This window comes from Pleurodeles waltl, chromosome 9, assembly GCF_031143425.1.
Source record: "Pleurodeles waltl isolate 20211129_DDA chromosome 9, aPleWal1.hap1.20221129, whole genome shotgun sequence".
Taxonomy (NCBI): Eukaryota; Metazoa; Chordata; class Amphibia; order Caudata; family Salamandridae; genus Pleurodeles; species Pleurodeles waltl.
In genome coordinates, this window is record NC_090448.1 from 807,018,030 (window position 1) to 807,034,116 (window position 16,087).

The 16,087-nt window shown below is 45.9% G+C and overlaps 1 protein-coding gene across 12 annotated transcripts in view; it reads left to right on the forward strand.

Moving 5' to 3' along the window:
- The first annotated feature begins 307 nt into the window (after positions 1 to 307).
- Positions 308 to 16,087, forward strand: part of DNA2 (DNA replication helicase/nuclease 2) — a 179,906-nt gene continuing 164,126 nt past the window's right edge. For 11 of the 12 annotated variants that reach the window (XR_011198788.1, XR_011198786.1, XR_011198789.1 and 8 more), the window contains exon 1: positions 308 to 528. The gene's annotated coding sequence lies outside the window, so the exon portion shown is untranslated. Of the gene's footprint in view, positions 529 to 10,264; positions 10,663 to 16,087 lie in introns of those variants that run through there. The other variant, XR_011198787.1, reaches the window with a different exon arrangement.

Here is a 16,087-nt window from a genome sequence, read left to right on the forward strand (position 1 = left end):
TTGGCAAATTTCTTTGTCTCCTTCAGGGGAACCCACAAAGTCTGGGTAGCTGTTGATTCCCTGGGATGTGGGGAAAAAAGGACTCCAATTTGGCTTGCGTAGCTTATGTGGACAAAAAGTTATGAAGGCCTAAAAGCGAAGAGACCCAAATAGACCAAAAAATCCCTGGCACCTGAGAAGGAAAAGTCCTAGCTGCGAAGGGGTTAAACATTGGCAGCGAAGGGGTTAAACACCTCGTTTGAATCTGTTTTGCTGTGACTGCTCGCGCATGCGCAACATCGCGTTGGGTGGGGGGGAGCGGAGACGGACACACGAGCTGAAACCTGCAGGAAGCAGCTGAATGAACAAGCACCCTCTGACGTAGGGGGTGCAGATTCGGACGGTGGAGCGTCAAGAGGCAGTACACCGTCTCAAATTGTCGTCCGTCCTTTTTGTTCATGATCACGCGCCTTTTTTTTTTTTTCAAAACCTTCGTTGTTACTCGAAAAGGACCAGCCTGGAGTGTGTAGTACGTCCTCTTGACACCAGGTATTTTGCCATCCGCTTCGCATGTTTACCCATTGCGGATAACTGACCCTCCCGCAGGGTGTGGAGAAGGGGGGCTCTTGCTATATCTTTAATCTATGATGTATGGATTTGTTGGTGACATTGCACAGTGCTGAAGGGAATCGGAACAGAGGCATGTGTGAGAGGAGATTAGCTGGGAGCGTCCCTCAAGAGCAGAGAGGAATCAGCCGTCATTTAGGCTAGCACTAGACAGAGCGCTCCCCACGCGCAACAAAAGGCAAACAATGCGAGTGAGTTTAGGGCAGGAGGCTGGGTTGCGCCAGGTGTGGGGTGCGTACGCTATTAGGAAATGAGATTCGGGAATTCTACTGCAGTACTTTTTAAATACCCTCACCAAGCAAATTGGGCTGTGAGCCATTATCAGGAGAGGTGCAGGAACGGACGAAGTGGGTTTCGAATTTCGGCAGTTTATCGCAGCTGTAATGGGGGAGGGGTGTCCTGCTTAGCCCTTGGAAGAGGGCGGCGGTGTAGGGCTGCCTGAAGATCTAGTGGCATTCCTCCATATCTGGAGATGGAAGGTTAGGAGTGGCGGTGCCTGACACTATCCTGTATTATTACATATAGGGCTGGCGCTGCATACTATAGGGCCTGGGGAGCCTTTATTATGCAAGCACAGACGGATCAGATCCCCAGTGCTCTTTATAGTTAGCTGGGGGCCGTGCCATCAAATTGTAGGTGAAGGAACACAAAGGGATGCCGGGGATAGGGTTTGCTCAGCATCTCCGGTTGGCCACCTGGCACCCAAATGGGACAGTCCGTACGAACGCACTTGCGGCGCAATTAAAAGGAATAAGTAGAGAGGGGGCTGCACTCAGTCTAAATTCAGTTATTCCCCATTCCGAGAGGATCTGGGGAGATTAGAATATCAAATGTAATAGCAACTCAATGCCAATCACATTGAGACTCTTCTCAATTCCTGGGCCAGATTGCCCTGGCTTATTTACATTCTCTCTTGGTTGGTTTGAGTTGTGCTTTGTGGTAAGATTTATGACATTTGTTTAAACTACCTGTTTGCGGTCGCAGGTTTTCTGACTGCCCCCCGGTACTTTCCTTGAGTGTGATACGCTAGCATGGAGCGGTGAGGGTAAATAATTTGGGCAGCACATTGTTCCTGCTTGCCTCGTCAGACACATCATTTCGACGGTTCTCCCAATCAGTGTCTGGCCAACTACCTTGCTACAGCTTCTAACCGCTTTAATTATCATGCCCTACCTATTTTCCATCTGGGGTAGGCTTTGCTTTTGGGCGGATGGCCCACTGGGGCGGCAATAGTGAGATAGGCAGGGCGGTTCACCCACTTAATGCATTCTGACCGCTGGGGTTGGTGCCTACTCTGGGGACTTGTGGGCAGGTTTGGAGGTGTAATGGCGCCAGAGATGCAGTTGACGTTCTGGGGGTGTAGCTCCTCTGGGCTTTGTCTAGGCTGGCCTGGCCGGGCACCAAGGCTGATAATCTGCCTGTGATGTGACCGTGCGGCAAAGTTTCTAATTTATACATTCAAAATTAATGCGAATGTTGCTTAACATGTGAGTGGATGATTAGCAGTAATTTCCTGTATCCACACGGCTTTCGCAAATGCAGAACCCAGAACTTTCGGTAAACGGAATACAGGGAGTGCAGAATTATTAGGCAAGTTGTATTTTTGAGGATTAATTTTATTATTGAACAACAACCATGTTCTCAATGAACCCAAAAAACTCATTAATATCAAAGCTGAATATTTTTGGAAGTAGTTTTTAGTTTGTTTTTAGTTTTAGCTATGTTAGGGGGATATCTGTGTGTGCAGGTGACTATCACTGTGCATAATTATTAGGCAACTTAACAAAAAAAAATATATACCCATTTCAATTATTTATTATTACCAGTGAAACCAATATAACATCTCAACATTCCCAAATATACATTTCTGACATTCAAAAACAAAACAAAAACAAATCAGTGACCAATATAGCCACCTTTCTTTGCAAGGACACTCAAAAGCCTGCCATCCATGGATTCTGTCAGTGTTTTGATCTGTTCACCATCAACATTGCGTGCAGCAGCAACCACAGCCTCCCAGACACTGTTCAGAGAGGTGTACTGTTTTCCCTCCTTGTAAATCTCACATTTGATGATGGACCACAGGTTCTCAATGGGGTTCAGATCAGGTGAACAAGGAGGCCATGTCATTAGATTTCCTTCTTTTATACCCTTTCTTGCCAGCCACGCTGTGGAGTACTTGGACGCGTGTGATGGAGCATTGTCCTGCATGAAAATCATGTTTTTCTTGAAGGATGCAGACTTCTTCCTGTACCACTGCTTGAAGAAGGTGTCTTCCAGGAACTGGCAGTAGGACTGGGAGTTGAGCTTGACTCCATCCTCAACCCGAAAAGGCCCCACAAGCTCATCTTTGATGATACCAGCCCAAACCAGTACTCCACCTCCACCTTGCTGGCGTCTGAGTCGGACTGGAGCTCTCTGCCCTTTACCAATCCAGCCACGGGCCCATCCATCTGGCCCATCAAGACACACTCTCATTTCATCAGTCCATAAAACCTTAGAAAAATCAGTCTTGAGATATTTCTTGGCCCAGTCTTGACGTTTCAGCTTGTGTGTCTTGTTCAGTGGTGGTCGTCTTTCAGCCTTTCTTACCTTGGCCATGTCTCTGAGTATTGCACACCTTGTGCTTTTGGGCACTCCAGTGATGTTGCAGCTCTGAAATATGGCCAAACTGGTGGCAAGTGGCATCGTGGCAGCTGCACGCTTGACTTTTCTCAGTTCATGGGCAGTTATTTTGCGCCTTGGTTTTTCCACACGCTTCTTGCGACCCTGTTGACTATTTTGAATGAAACGCTTGATTGTTCGATGATCACGCTTCAGAAGCTTTGCAATTTTAAGAGTGCTGCATCCCTCTGCAAGATATCTCACTATTTTTTACTTTTCTGAGCCTGCCAAGTCCTTCTTTTGACCCATTTTGCCAAAGGAAAGGAAGTTGCCTAATAATTATGCACACCTGATATAGGGTGTTGATGTCATTAGACCACACCCCTTCTCATTACAGAGATGCACATCACCTAATATGCTTAATTGGTAGTAGGCTTTCGAGCCTATACAGCTTGGAGTAAGACAACATGCATAAAGAGGATGATGTGTTCAAAATACTCATTTGCCTAATAATTCTGCACTCCCTGTAGGAGACTAACTACAATCACACGGTTACTTCGGATTCTCAAAGCCGGTAACCTGTATTTGTTTCCTGCCTTCTCTTTGCAAGCCAGACCAAGGGCAGCACATCCTACATATCTGGCAGATTGGCCTCAGGGTCATACCCCTAGACTACTTCGAGAACGATATTCCAGTGCAGGCATACCTGCAAGACCTGTATTTGAGACGCCCAGCACGGCGATGCACCTTGCATTAACTTGTTCACAATTTTAATTTTAATACTGAAACTGGGAAGTGTTAGTTAATTGTGTGGGGTAATTTAATGCGAAAAAATGCGTTTATGCACGCGCCCAAAGTGCTATTGAGTAGCGCTGCCCTCCTCGCCCCAATGCTACACAGCGTTCATCAACCGAAGCGTTAACAATCCCTGGAATGTGGTCACATCACAGGAGGCCGTAAATCTGCTCTGAACACTGAGGCCAAAAGAGCAGAGCACAGGCCTCCTTTTAGCTTCCGACAGAAAAGAGTCTAACAATAAATGGCACCCACAATTAGTTGGAACTGCACTCCCCTTCAGTTATTTTGAAGTTGGCTGCATTTGCGGTGCATCCAGTGCTTGCTTTGTGCTTGTTGTTTCCGGTGCTGAGCACCGGCACTTATTTTGAGGGCCGGGGCTTTTCTTTTCCCTCTGGCATTTACTGTGAGCAAAAGACACGTATGGGAAATGCAGAGGAGGGAAAAAAAAAAAAAAAAAAGCGTCACAAACGGAGAAAGTAGAAAGCTGCAAGAGTACGCTGAATGTTCAGGGAGTGGTTGTGAATGGATTGAAGAGGCCCGAGATGGCTTCAGGATTACGTTGCCTCAGTATTCAGTGTTGGCACATTTAATTGCAGAAGCGGCGTGCTTCAGCGGAGGGCTTTGGGCACCGGCAGCTTTACAGGTTAAGCACTGGGTGCATTGTAGTTTGCGTTAAAGAAACTGCGAACATCTTGCAATGATTTGTTTCAACTGCATTGAGAAAAGTGGTCGGTTTATAATGCAGTGTGCAGTTATTTGGGCAGGGCTGACATTTGGCGTGCAGTGCGTGTTCATCTGCGGACCAAAAAAAAAACTATAGATGCACCATTTGGTTGTTTTCCATGTGATTAAAGGAGGGGGGTGGAGGGATGTTACCACCGTACTTGAATTGATAATGCGGCGTGCACTGGCAGTGAAAGGGATAGGCGGCTTGGGATGTCTTTCGGGCAGAGATCTTTGAAGGCACCTTTGGTTCTGGATATGTAGGACTCCTAGTGCGGAGTGAGTGGCGTGATGACTGCGGAATTGGGGCATGTAGGCAGTACTGTCGGCCAGCCACTACAGTTTGCTTGAGGAACAGACATGGGTCATCGCCTCTGCAGCCACAATGTTTATATTTGTTGAAGAATCTATGGATTACAATTTTATGACAAGACCGGAGGCTCTATTATGTGTTCTTTTCTTACTTTAATTCAAACAGCAGCAGTCAAGAAACTACAACTCCCAGAAGGGTTAGCTAATGTCTAACCAATGGGAGCAAAACAATAACCAGAACTGGACCAATAGGAAGGGGCCATAAACCATAGAGTACCCTTGACTGCAAGCAGCCCTCTTTTCTTGCTGCTCGCAGTCAAGATATGTACTCTCCTTTTCGTCTCTTAAGTATTTATAGATTTTTTCAGGTGTTATATTTCATGCATTTAGAGTCTTACTGTATTTTACTGTTACTGCGTTCGGGGTATAATTTCCCTGTTGCCTTTACCGCTTCGCAGCGGTTTTTCTCCTGTTTATTCCCCTCGCTTCCACCCCCCCCCTTCCAGCCATCGGTCCTACATGCGCGCGCTCTGCCGAGCGTTCGATTGCGCAGTTCGTTTTTTCCTCTGTCAGCGCGCGTCTCATTTTAACGCGCGTCTGACAAGGAATACCTTACCGGTCCGGCGCGGCTTGCCTCCCGGCTTCTCTTCCTCGTGTAAAAACTGCCGCAGCCATCCTCCTAAAAGTGGCTCCACGCGGCTCCAGAGGACAGCGTTCATATCGCTGCCGCTCCTTGGTGCTGCTTCGCGCTTCAATTGAATTCTTTCCCCTTCAGGTCTCCGCCTTGGGGAGGAGTCAAATTTCAGTTCTCGGAGCGTGTTGCTCCTATTAACCCTTCCTCAACCTTACTTTGGTGTTTTTTCTTTCAATACATTTCTGGGACCAGTTTTTTCTGGTATTTCGGCCCACAATAATTTTATTTTACCATGGAATCGGGGAGTTCTCCCTCAAGGTCTGCCTCTGAGGAAGATGAGGAATCCTTTAAACAGGATCTGAATACATTTATCCAGTCCTCTGTAAAACACGCTATGAAAGCGTCTATGGACAAAATGTAAAAAAATATCGAAAATTCTGTTATGTCCATGGTGTCCAAATCTATGGCCCATTCTGCGGGGGAAAGCAGAAAACGAAAGTTATCCTCTTCCAAATCACGTAAAGGCGCACAGACAGGAAGTGAGCTTGCCTCACACCAGACTGAGGACTTGATTCCTCCCAGGCCTCCTTCAAAGGAGGGGATTTCCGCCAAAAATACGGCATCTCAATCAAAATGTAAATCTAAACTGAAACATATTACTGCACCTAAAAAGATTGTGATTAAAAAATTTTTGGACACGGACGATGAGGACATGGATGAGTTATCTCAGTCTGACAATCCGGATAATACGTTTTCCCCATCCTCTCCTTCCCCCAAACGTATCAAAATTGCGACAGGTGGTCCCTCTTCCATGGTAGTCGACTTGGAGGGTGTTCCCATGTTTGATCCGTCCCTCATTCACCATCCTAATTCAACAGAATGGCTTCCGTTAGACCATGTAGGTGATTACATCCCTTCCCGCTTAAGCCTTCCTTTAGATAAGCAAACCAGATCCAAATTGAAATAAGAATGCCCCAGACCATCATTGGACTCCAACATTACAGCAACCCCAACTATTGATGACTCTCTCCACTTTCTTTACCAAATTCAGTAAGGAGCCCCGTAAGGGAGTGGACAAGGCCTGGACCACTTGCCAGGACAAGCTCCTGGACGTGGTAGGCCCTCTGGCAAGGATCTTTGACATGGCTGAATCAGCCAGGTTAGAGGAATCGCTTATTGATCCCTTAGATCTTTCCCTTTGGACTCAGTGGGCTTTTTGTCTTTTGGGCAATGCGAACTCTGCTATTATTCACGAAAGGCGTAAGGGCCTTCTACTCAAAATGGACCCCAAGTTAGCCAACTTGGCCACTCGAGACTCCGGCATTCAGGCCGACGGGAAACTCCTTGGTGACAACTTCATAAAAGACGTTAGCCGTTTCGTTTCGACTTTTTCATCCTTGGACAAAGCCCAACAAAATCTCAAAAAAGTTTTTAACCAACGTGTTATTTCCCGGGCCGGTAGAGGTAGGAGCCGCTTTACCGGCCGCACATACAGAAATCAAGGCTCAAGAGGATATGCCAATTCCTCCAACTCCTACTCTCACGAGTTCAAACCCCACTTTTACCCACAAAGAGCTAGGGGTTTCCGCAACTGTGGCCAGCGCTTCTCCAGACCGCCCATTAATCAAGGTAAGCCAACCTTCTGGCCCTCCCGTTGGAGGTCGCCTACGCTTCTTCCTTCAAAAGTGGAAGTCAATTTCTGGAGATCCTTGGGTACTCTCGACTGTTCAGGGATATCAGATCGAACTCCTTTCTCCCCCTCTCCAATTCTGTCTTCCTCCTCTACCAAAGTTTTCTCTGGAAATGTCCTCTCTAATCTCTTTAGAGATACAATCTCTCTTAAAAAAAGACTCCATCCTTGCCCGCCAGACCCATCCGGTTTCACCAGCTCTATTTTCCTCGTCCACAAAAAGAACAAAAAGCTAAGACCGGTAATCAACCTGAAATCTTTCAATCAGTTTGTCATCTATCGACACTTCAAGTTGGAAACCATTATCCATCTCAGGGATATCTTGCTCCAGTTCGATTGGCTAGTCAGATTAGACTTACAGGACGCATACCTGACTGTTCCTATTCATCCTTCTCACAGAAAGTTTTCGCAATTTCTTTGGAATTCAAAAACTTATCATTTTTCCTCTCTTCCTTTCGGCCTATCATCCGCACCCTGGTGCTTCACAAAACTATTGAGACCGGTTGTAACCTTCCTCCGCTCCCTAGGTATCAGACTGATTATCTATCTCAACGACATTTTGATCATGCATCAGAGCAAATCATCCTTAATATCTCATCTGCAGATAACATCCACTCTCCTCTCAGATCTCGGTTTAATGATAAACCACGAAAAGTCAGTTCTTCTACCCTGTCAACAAATAGTTTCTAGGCTTCCAAATAGATTCCGTTTCGGCCGCTCTGTTCCTTCCCCGTTCCAAAGTTTCTGCAATAAAAAAAGAACTAATCTTAACTCTTCAAAAAGATTCTATTTCTCTCAGGGCCCTCGCCAGGGTCGTCGGTCTTCTCTCGTCCTCTATCCAGGCCATCTTTCCAGGACCCCTTCACTACCGCGCCCTCCAACGCCTCAAAATCCTTCATCTTCGTCGAGGGCTGGCTTATTCCGACCTCGTCTCCTTGGATCAAGAATCCCAGATGGAAATCCAATGGTGGATATCCCATTTAGAGGCTTGGAACGGCAGATCCATCTTCCCCTCTGTGCCTGATCTTGTGTTAGAATCAGATGCAAGTCTCACGGGTTGGGGCGCCCGCTGTGGTTCGATATCGACTGGCGGTATATGGTCCACAGAGGAGTCCAGATTACACATAAATTGTTTAGAGCTTCTTGCAGGCTCCTTTGCGATCAAAAGTTTCACAAAAAACAGAGCACGATGCTCCATTCTGCTCCGCATGGACAATATATCAGCGGTGCGTTACATCAACCGTTTAGGGGGCACCAGGTCCAGACCGCTAGCCCTACTAGCCAAGAGTCTCTGGGATTTTTGCCTGTCCCACAAAATTTCCCTCTTAACAGAATATCTACCGGGATCATTGAACTCCAATGCAGACTGGCATTCTCGCCACCTCACAGACTCCAGCGACTGGAAATTACACCAGTCCGTCTTTCATCAGATCGAAAGGAAATGGGGTCCTTTCCAAATAGACCTCTTTGCGTCCAGACTCAACACTCAGCTTCCCCATTTTTTCAGCTGGCGCCCGGATCCACTGGCTTTGGCTACAGACGCTTTCCTACAAGATTGGTCCGGTTCCCTCAACTATGCCTTCCCTCCTTTTATCCTGATCAACAGGGTCCTGAACCAGGTCAGACGCCAGAAGGCATCCCTCGTCCTGCTAACCCCCTTTTGGCGATCTCAGGTTTGGTTCCCTCCCCTACTCGAGCTGACAGTGGATTTTCCTATTCTACTCCCGACTTTTCCATCCCTCATTCTAGATCCGTTCGATCGCCCTCACAATCTGCTTCTCGACCAATCTTTAACACTCTCAGCCTGGCTCATTTCCGGTCTACCCAACAGACCCACACTATTTCGGCAGAAGCTTCAGAGTTCATCAATAACGCATGGGCACCTGGCACGAGACGAGCCTATAAATCAGCTTGGGCTCTTTGGTCAAGCTGGTGTCTGGGAAAGTGTTCCAATCCCTTTTCAGCGGATCTAAGTCTTATTATTAATTTCCTAGCCGCCCAGGCGGGCTTAGGTAAGTCATACCGCACAATAAATCTTTACAGATCAGCTATTTCCATGAACCACTCAAATATTGACGGCAACCCTATTGGGTCACACCCTTTAATCTGTCGTCTCCTGAAAGGAGTCAAGCTCTCCAAACCCCCTTCTGCGAAGTATTCATATATCTGGGACGTCTCCCTAGTTTTAAATCTTTTCCTCTCCTGGCCAGATAACCCAAGACTTTCTCTTAAAATCCTCTCTGCTAAGCTTACCATGTTGCTATGCTTAATTTCGATAAAAAGGACTTCGGACGCTAGGTCCCTAGATGTCTCTGCCCGGCAATTCTTACCTTCAGGGGTCCTATTTCACATTTCCAAACGCACCAAAACTAACTTACATTCCGTTTTCTATCCTTTCTTTCCGGACAAGCCAAAGTTATGTGTAGGTCTTTGTTTAAAAGAATATGAAAAAAGAACCGTTAACCTGAGAACGTCCTCTTCCAATCAATTATTGATCTCTTTTCGAAAACCCCACAATCCAGTGACTTTGGCCCGCTGGATTAAATTGATTGTCCCTAGCGGGAATAGATATTTCCGTTTTTGGAGCACATTCCTCCAGGGGAGCTATGGCCTCAAAAGCTTTCGCCATTGGGTCCACTTTAGAGGACATTCTCAGGTCGGCAGACTGGTCAAATGATAATGTTTTCAAAACCTTCTATTGTAAACCTGTTAGAACTGCTTCTTCCTTAGTTATTGACCAGCTTTAAACGCGCATAATAGAGCCTCCGGTCTTGTCATAAAATGTAGATTTTCCTAGTAATTTATGACGGAAAGTCTTAATTTTATTAAAGACACGGAGGCGAATATTATCCCACCACAGTACTTCTATTAATATGTACTTTTTCTTTCCCTCCCAGCGACTCCAGCACTGCCTCCAGCTTCCGGGTAACGCCGCTAGCTCAATCGGTTCCATCCTCAAGAAGAGACTTCTGGAGGTGTCATCGCAATCTGTCCAGGATCAGCTTCCTCAACCATCGCCCTCTCGGCTCATCGCTGTGGTTCAAGACTTGTGTTCCATTTCTCTGGCAATTGTTGGTCTTATTTATCCTTTGTTCCATGACTCTATTTGACTTGCTCGTTCAAGAAAAGAGGGCTGCTTGCAGTCAAGGGTACTCTCTATGGTTTATGGCCCCTTCCTATTGGTCCAGTTCTGGTTATTGTTTTGCTCCCATTGGTTAGACATTAGCTAACCCTTCTGGGAGTTGTAGTTTCTTGACTGCTGCTGTTTGAATTAAAGTAAGAAAAGAACGCATAATATTTGCCTCCGTGTCTTTAATAAAATTAAGACTTTCCGTCATAAATTACTAGGAAAATCTACATTTTGAACTCGTCTCTCTGGTTTGGGCATAGGGGAAGAATATTGGGCACATTGGGAGCCGTGCAAGTGAACAAGAGTCCCCTGCGGTGGAGTGTGGGGGGGGGATGGTGGGGGGGCAGTGTGTAGGGGGGGCATAGCTCAGTCGGTAAGATTGGGGGAGGAAAGCTTCAGATTATCTGGCTATCAGGCTGCCGCATAACCTTAAATACATGATGTGACAAGCAGGGTGCACAAGAGGGCTTAGGGACGGAAAGAGCGAGTAACGCAGGGTGGTATGGTTACTAAGTAAGTCAAAACACAGTATTTCATACAATAAGCAACAATTTTAAGGAACGTTAACCAAAAAGAAGCATACAACTAGCAAAGATGCAATGCATGCAGGTCTTAACACTTCAGACACGTTTGGCATTTTAGCAGGGGTACAATTGCGCAAATTATGAAATTTAACAAATGAGATGTTGTGTCTTGGTTGTAAAAAAAAAATTGAGGGCCTCGTTTTTTTTTTTTTGGATAAATGGGAAAGACGAAGCGCTTCACATGGGGTGAAAGGAAGCTGCAAAGTGAGCTAAAAGGGGCAGCGAGTGGCCAGTAACTGGATAAAAAGACCCAAAATGGCTTCATGATTGGCTGTCATTTGGTATGATGGGAACTCCCATAAATGTCCAGGAGTTGATGCCCACGTATATTCATATAGGCATCTGTGTTGGGTTTTCAGCTCATTATTTACTGGGGGAACCCGGGTTAAGCAGCAGCGGTGGCTTCCAGTGAAAGGCAGCAGAGAAAGGTCAATCTTGGGGTGGATCAGCAGGATAGCGAGGGTTATGTGTGATAGCCTCAGAATGGGAGTGTAGTTATGAGCGACGTGACAACTGAGTGACACTATCTTGCGAGCAAAACAATCAATGAAGACAAAGGAAACATAGTAGGTTTCTGAGAGTTACTTAAATTGGACAATGAAGGGATGTTATTTGGCTGTCCTTAAGTGATGTTTAGGGTTAACTCTGTGTTTCTTTACAGGTGTCATATACCAGGGCGCGTTTACATACTAGCTCAATTCACACGAGTTGTCATCATCATTCCACCAGAGGGCGCAATGTGCAGTGCCTTGTTGATTTACGGCCGAGCGAAACACATCCTGAGGGCTTTCAGGAGTGCAAACAATGGATGTCTGGGTACAACTGTAGGGGTGGGTGCAGGTCTACAGATTCATAGACACAAAGTGGTACATATTCATCAAGCAATATTTGGTCGGTTAGAGGTACTTTAGCACTGCCACTTAAAAAGCCCTTGAGTTGTAGGCAAGGGAGGTACTGGGGAACCCTGTGAAGCAGTTGGGGCTTACAATATGAGGCGGCAGATAATGGGTAGACTTTTCTGCACTAGCTCTAGATCGAAACAGGACCTCGAATATGACAAGGTGAAGGGTTTTGCAGAGATTATTTGCAGTAAAATTAGTGAGCTGCTATGGAGTTTCAGTACTGAAAACTTGTCACTATCCCGAAATATTAGATGTACACACATTTAGAATAAGGACCAATGGGGCCTATTCACGGTCATTGACCTAGCTGAAGAGGGTATGAATGAGATGAAATGGGATTATACATTTAGAGCTGTTCCTTACATAGGGACAAAAAAAAAAAAAAAATGATTACACACACACACAGTACTGTGCTTGTGGTACAAGTGCCTTCATAGTGTGTCCATAAGGAGTTTAAGGGAAACTGATTTCTGCAACAACGATTTTGTGCATATCTTTTTCAGGTATTGAAGGAGGGGTGGGTGAAGGGGCAGGATGAGGGTTGTGGATGGTACAGGTTTGATTGAGGGGGGGGGGGGGGCATACTTGGAACTCCCAGATTTGAAGTGACCTTACAATGGATAAGAAATGGTCACTAGAGTAGGTGCATGGGTCCTCACTGTGGGACTAGCAGTGATGCCAGGACTGGTCATAGCTTAATACATGTCAATAGCTACAATATTTACAATGGCCATTCCATATTTAATGCTGCATCTCCTACAGTGTTTGCCTAAATCCTGGTTTATATGTGCTTAGCACTCACTAATGGTAATTTTACTATGGAGTGAAGTGGTGTGGCATAGAGTATAGTGATGTGAAGTATTCTGCTGGCAATAGTTATTTTGAGCAGATGTAGGGGAATGAGGTATAAAAAAAAATAATAATAAATAAGGGCTTACGAAAAACAATATGAAATGCACTGGTTACAGGGTAATGGGTGCATAATGTATTTAAAGGGATGAAGGAGATGCAGAAAAGCACAACCAAGAGGGAGTGAAAAGACTGATATGCAGAAGGGGAACATGTGCAAACAATTACCTAACAACCATTAGCAAATGCAGTGTTTCTTTTTAGGTACCACCCTTAAATGGAGGGCACATCAACCAGTTACACAAGCGGTGATGCACGTGCGTTATGGTTGAGACCCCTATCCTTAACATTATGTACCCTTTATGCTTTCAGGGTGACCTAAGGGGGTGAAACTGCAATGAGTCAAAGGTCGCTTCAACAATGGCATTGTCTTTTACTGTTAGGTTGGCACCTTTTACGTGCTGGGCAGACGGTGATCTCTACAGCAGGTGCCTAGTCCTCGGGGTTGGCAGGGGAGTTTGCATTTGTTCCTAGAAACCCCACCCGGTTGCCTGTGGTGGGAGGTATACCTTGGCCCTCTTTTGACTCGGGTGGCTGTGCAAGGCACCTCGCCAGGGGTTTGGGGTGGAGGGAGTTGGGAGATACTGAGCGCTCTCCGCTCCTTCCCTCTTCCCCAGTGCGCCACATCGGTGCAAGGTGGGTCAAGGGGAGTGAGGTATGGCATATAATATGTGTCTTTGTGAAAGGCAGAAAGAGTAGTAGGTTTGTGCACGCAAAAAAAAAAAAACACAATTTAAACAAATAAAAATAAATAAATTAATAATAATAATTTTTTAATAATAATAAATAAATGGAAGAAAAAATAATATATAAAAAAAGCATCTGAACATGGTAAGGTGAAAGGCAGACATGGATGGAGGTTTGTGCACGCAAAACAGTTTTCAATTCCAAGCTTAGGAATAAGTCACAGTGCGGCAAAACAAGTGCTAAAAGGGATAATTTTATATTGAGGATTCAAAACCTTTTATGTCTTTGGTGAAATGGGAAGGGATTAAGTTGCCTCTCAGGCATCCTCAGGTTGTCATCATTGTTCTAAGTAGGTGGGTACGGTATAGCTGATTAAACGTTTAACAAAGATGTTTTAGAAGAAGAATTTTCACAGATGGAATTTAAAAACTATCACAAAAAATAAAGGGGAACATTGGCAGGTACTCAGGCGGGGCAAAGTGAAGGGCACGTAGCCTGGACACAAGCACTACTCAGTGAGGAGCACACATGTGAATGAAAGAGGAGTGGGTATTCAATGCAGCTTGAGTGCATACACCGTGCCAAAGGTAACTCAGCTCAATACCGTAATTTCAAGGAACAGTAGGAGATGCATTGCAGGCTTTTAGGGGAAAAAGCATGGGGTAGCTCTATGGACATATCAGGTTTCAAGGCATGTGTCCGGTTGGAAAGCGAGGGACAGCAGGGGGGGGCAAATACATGTGGTCTGGTTAAGGTGAACAAGATTGTTAACAAGTTGTTTTCTATTATAGGTTATAAGGAAGCAGAGAGCGCAGTGAAATGGGAAAGGGGGTAGGGTTCCCCAGAGTAAAGGTGGTGACATGACTGGGGCAGAATCGGTTATCAGTAAGGTAGCAAAGGGAAACAGGAAGAAATATAAAGGGCCGGGGGCAAGAACACCAGGTAAGTCTAAGCAACTGGGTGGAGCAAGGCAGGAATGGGAGGCCCAGTAAAAGGAAGATAGTGGGGGCTGAGCTGTTTTCTCTCCTCTTGTAAACTATCTCTGGTGCTAATATGGATGGACTGAGCCCACCTGTATTTCCAAGTAATTATACCCCCCAAACCCTTCCTCCCACTTCACTATTTTTAGAATGCATCTTTTCACTATACAATAAATGCCCCACAGATCCCCTTGTTCCATTCTCATAATTGAGGGCCAATTGCAAGGTGGATGGGGTTAAGTAAAGGTTGGATTAGTGGGGCTGATCAGGGGAAAGGAAGTGGGACAGATCTTATGTCTCCCCATTGAGCCAGGTCCATCTGCATTTACAGCTGCATTCACCCTTAAGTCCGTTCCATTACCCCAGTGATTTTCAGGTTTCACCAGTCAGAATATGACGAAGGTGCCCGCACTAGCACACCAATAACACTGACACCTTTCATTATGCTAACGCCTATTTCATTTTAGGTCAGCTGCAAAAGGGATGTGGATCAGACGAGTCCTGAGTGCCCCCACAGTGTCGATTTAGGTCTGGCCTTGGAGGACGGGGCAGGTCCTGGTAGTGGCGACCCAGGATGTAACTACCAGGCTGGAGAACATACCCCGGAGGCGACAACTCCCCCCACCCACCTTACCACAGTGCACATTCAAAGGACATAAAGGAGTCACAATAGGGAATCTTATAACTGGAAATACCTAAACACTAACTTGGGTGGATCAGTGTGCTACCAAAAGGCACAACAAAAGATAATGAAGGTGTCAGGGGATAGCACAAAAAAAAAAAAAATCCCTTGTGCATGCATCAGTGGCAGTCTTGAAGGAAAGGGATCAGACAACAAGGAGGTTACGCTAATGCCTGAAACTGGTGAATTGGACGAGTTATCTGAGTCGATGCCTGTTCAAAGAGTGGGATAGGCTGGTGGGTGCACACTGTCGGGAGTGCTGAAGGACAATTTTCCTGTTTTGGCGCACAAGGGTCGAATGGCTCGCAAAGCCTGGGTTGCAGGGGAAAAATTCAGGCATGCCGAACCCGGGCAAATAACTCAGATATTTTGATCATCCACTTTGGGAGGGAATGACCTCCCGGCTATCAGTAGGGGCAACTTGTTTCAGATTATAAAGGAATCCCTCACTGAATTGGCTAGAACCATGGATGTGAAAGAGGTGATATCATCAGAGATCATCCCCAGGAGGTCCTAGATAGGGACTCAATCCCAAGATAGTATATAGTTGTCAAAATGAAGGATAAACAGCCTCATGGCCAAATTCCTGTTGGGTGTAGCCATAGGTAGGATTAAGCATAGCCTAATTTGCGGCAGCCAGACTATCATTGTCCGAATGAGGTACACATGCCAGACGGGCATCATTGAATGCAAGAAGTTATTCGTAGAGTGGAAGAATTGAGGTGCACCTATGGCGTGGGGGGGGGCCTTGCTGGCAGCGAAAGCGCCCAGCAAAGCATGGCGGTACTTACAATGCGATCCTAAAGAATTATGGCAAGTTGCTGGAGGGGAACAGGCCACAAACAG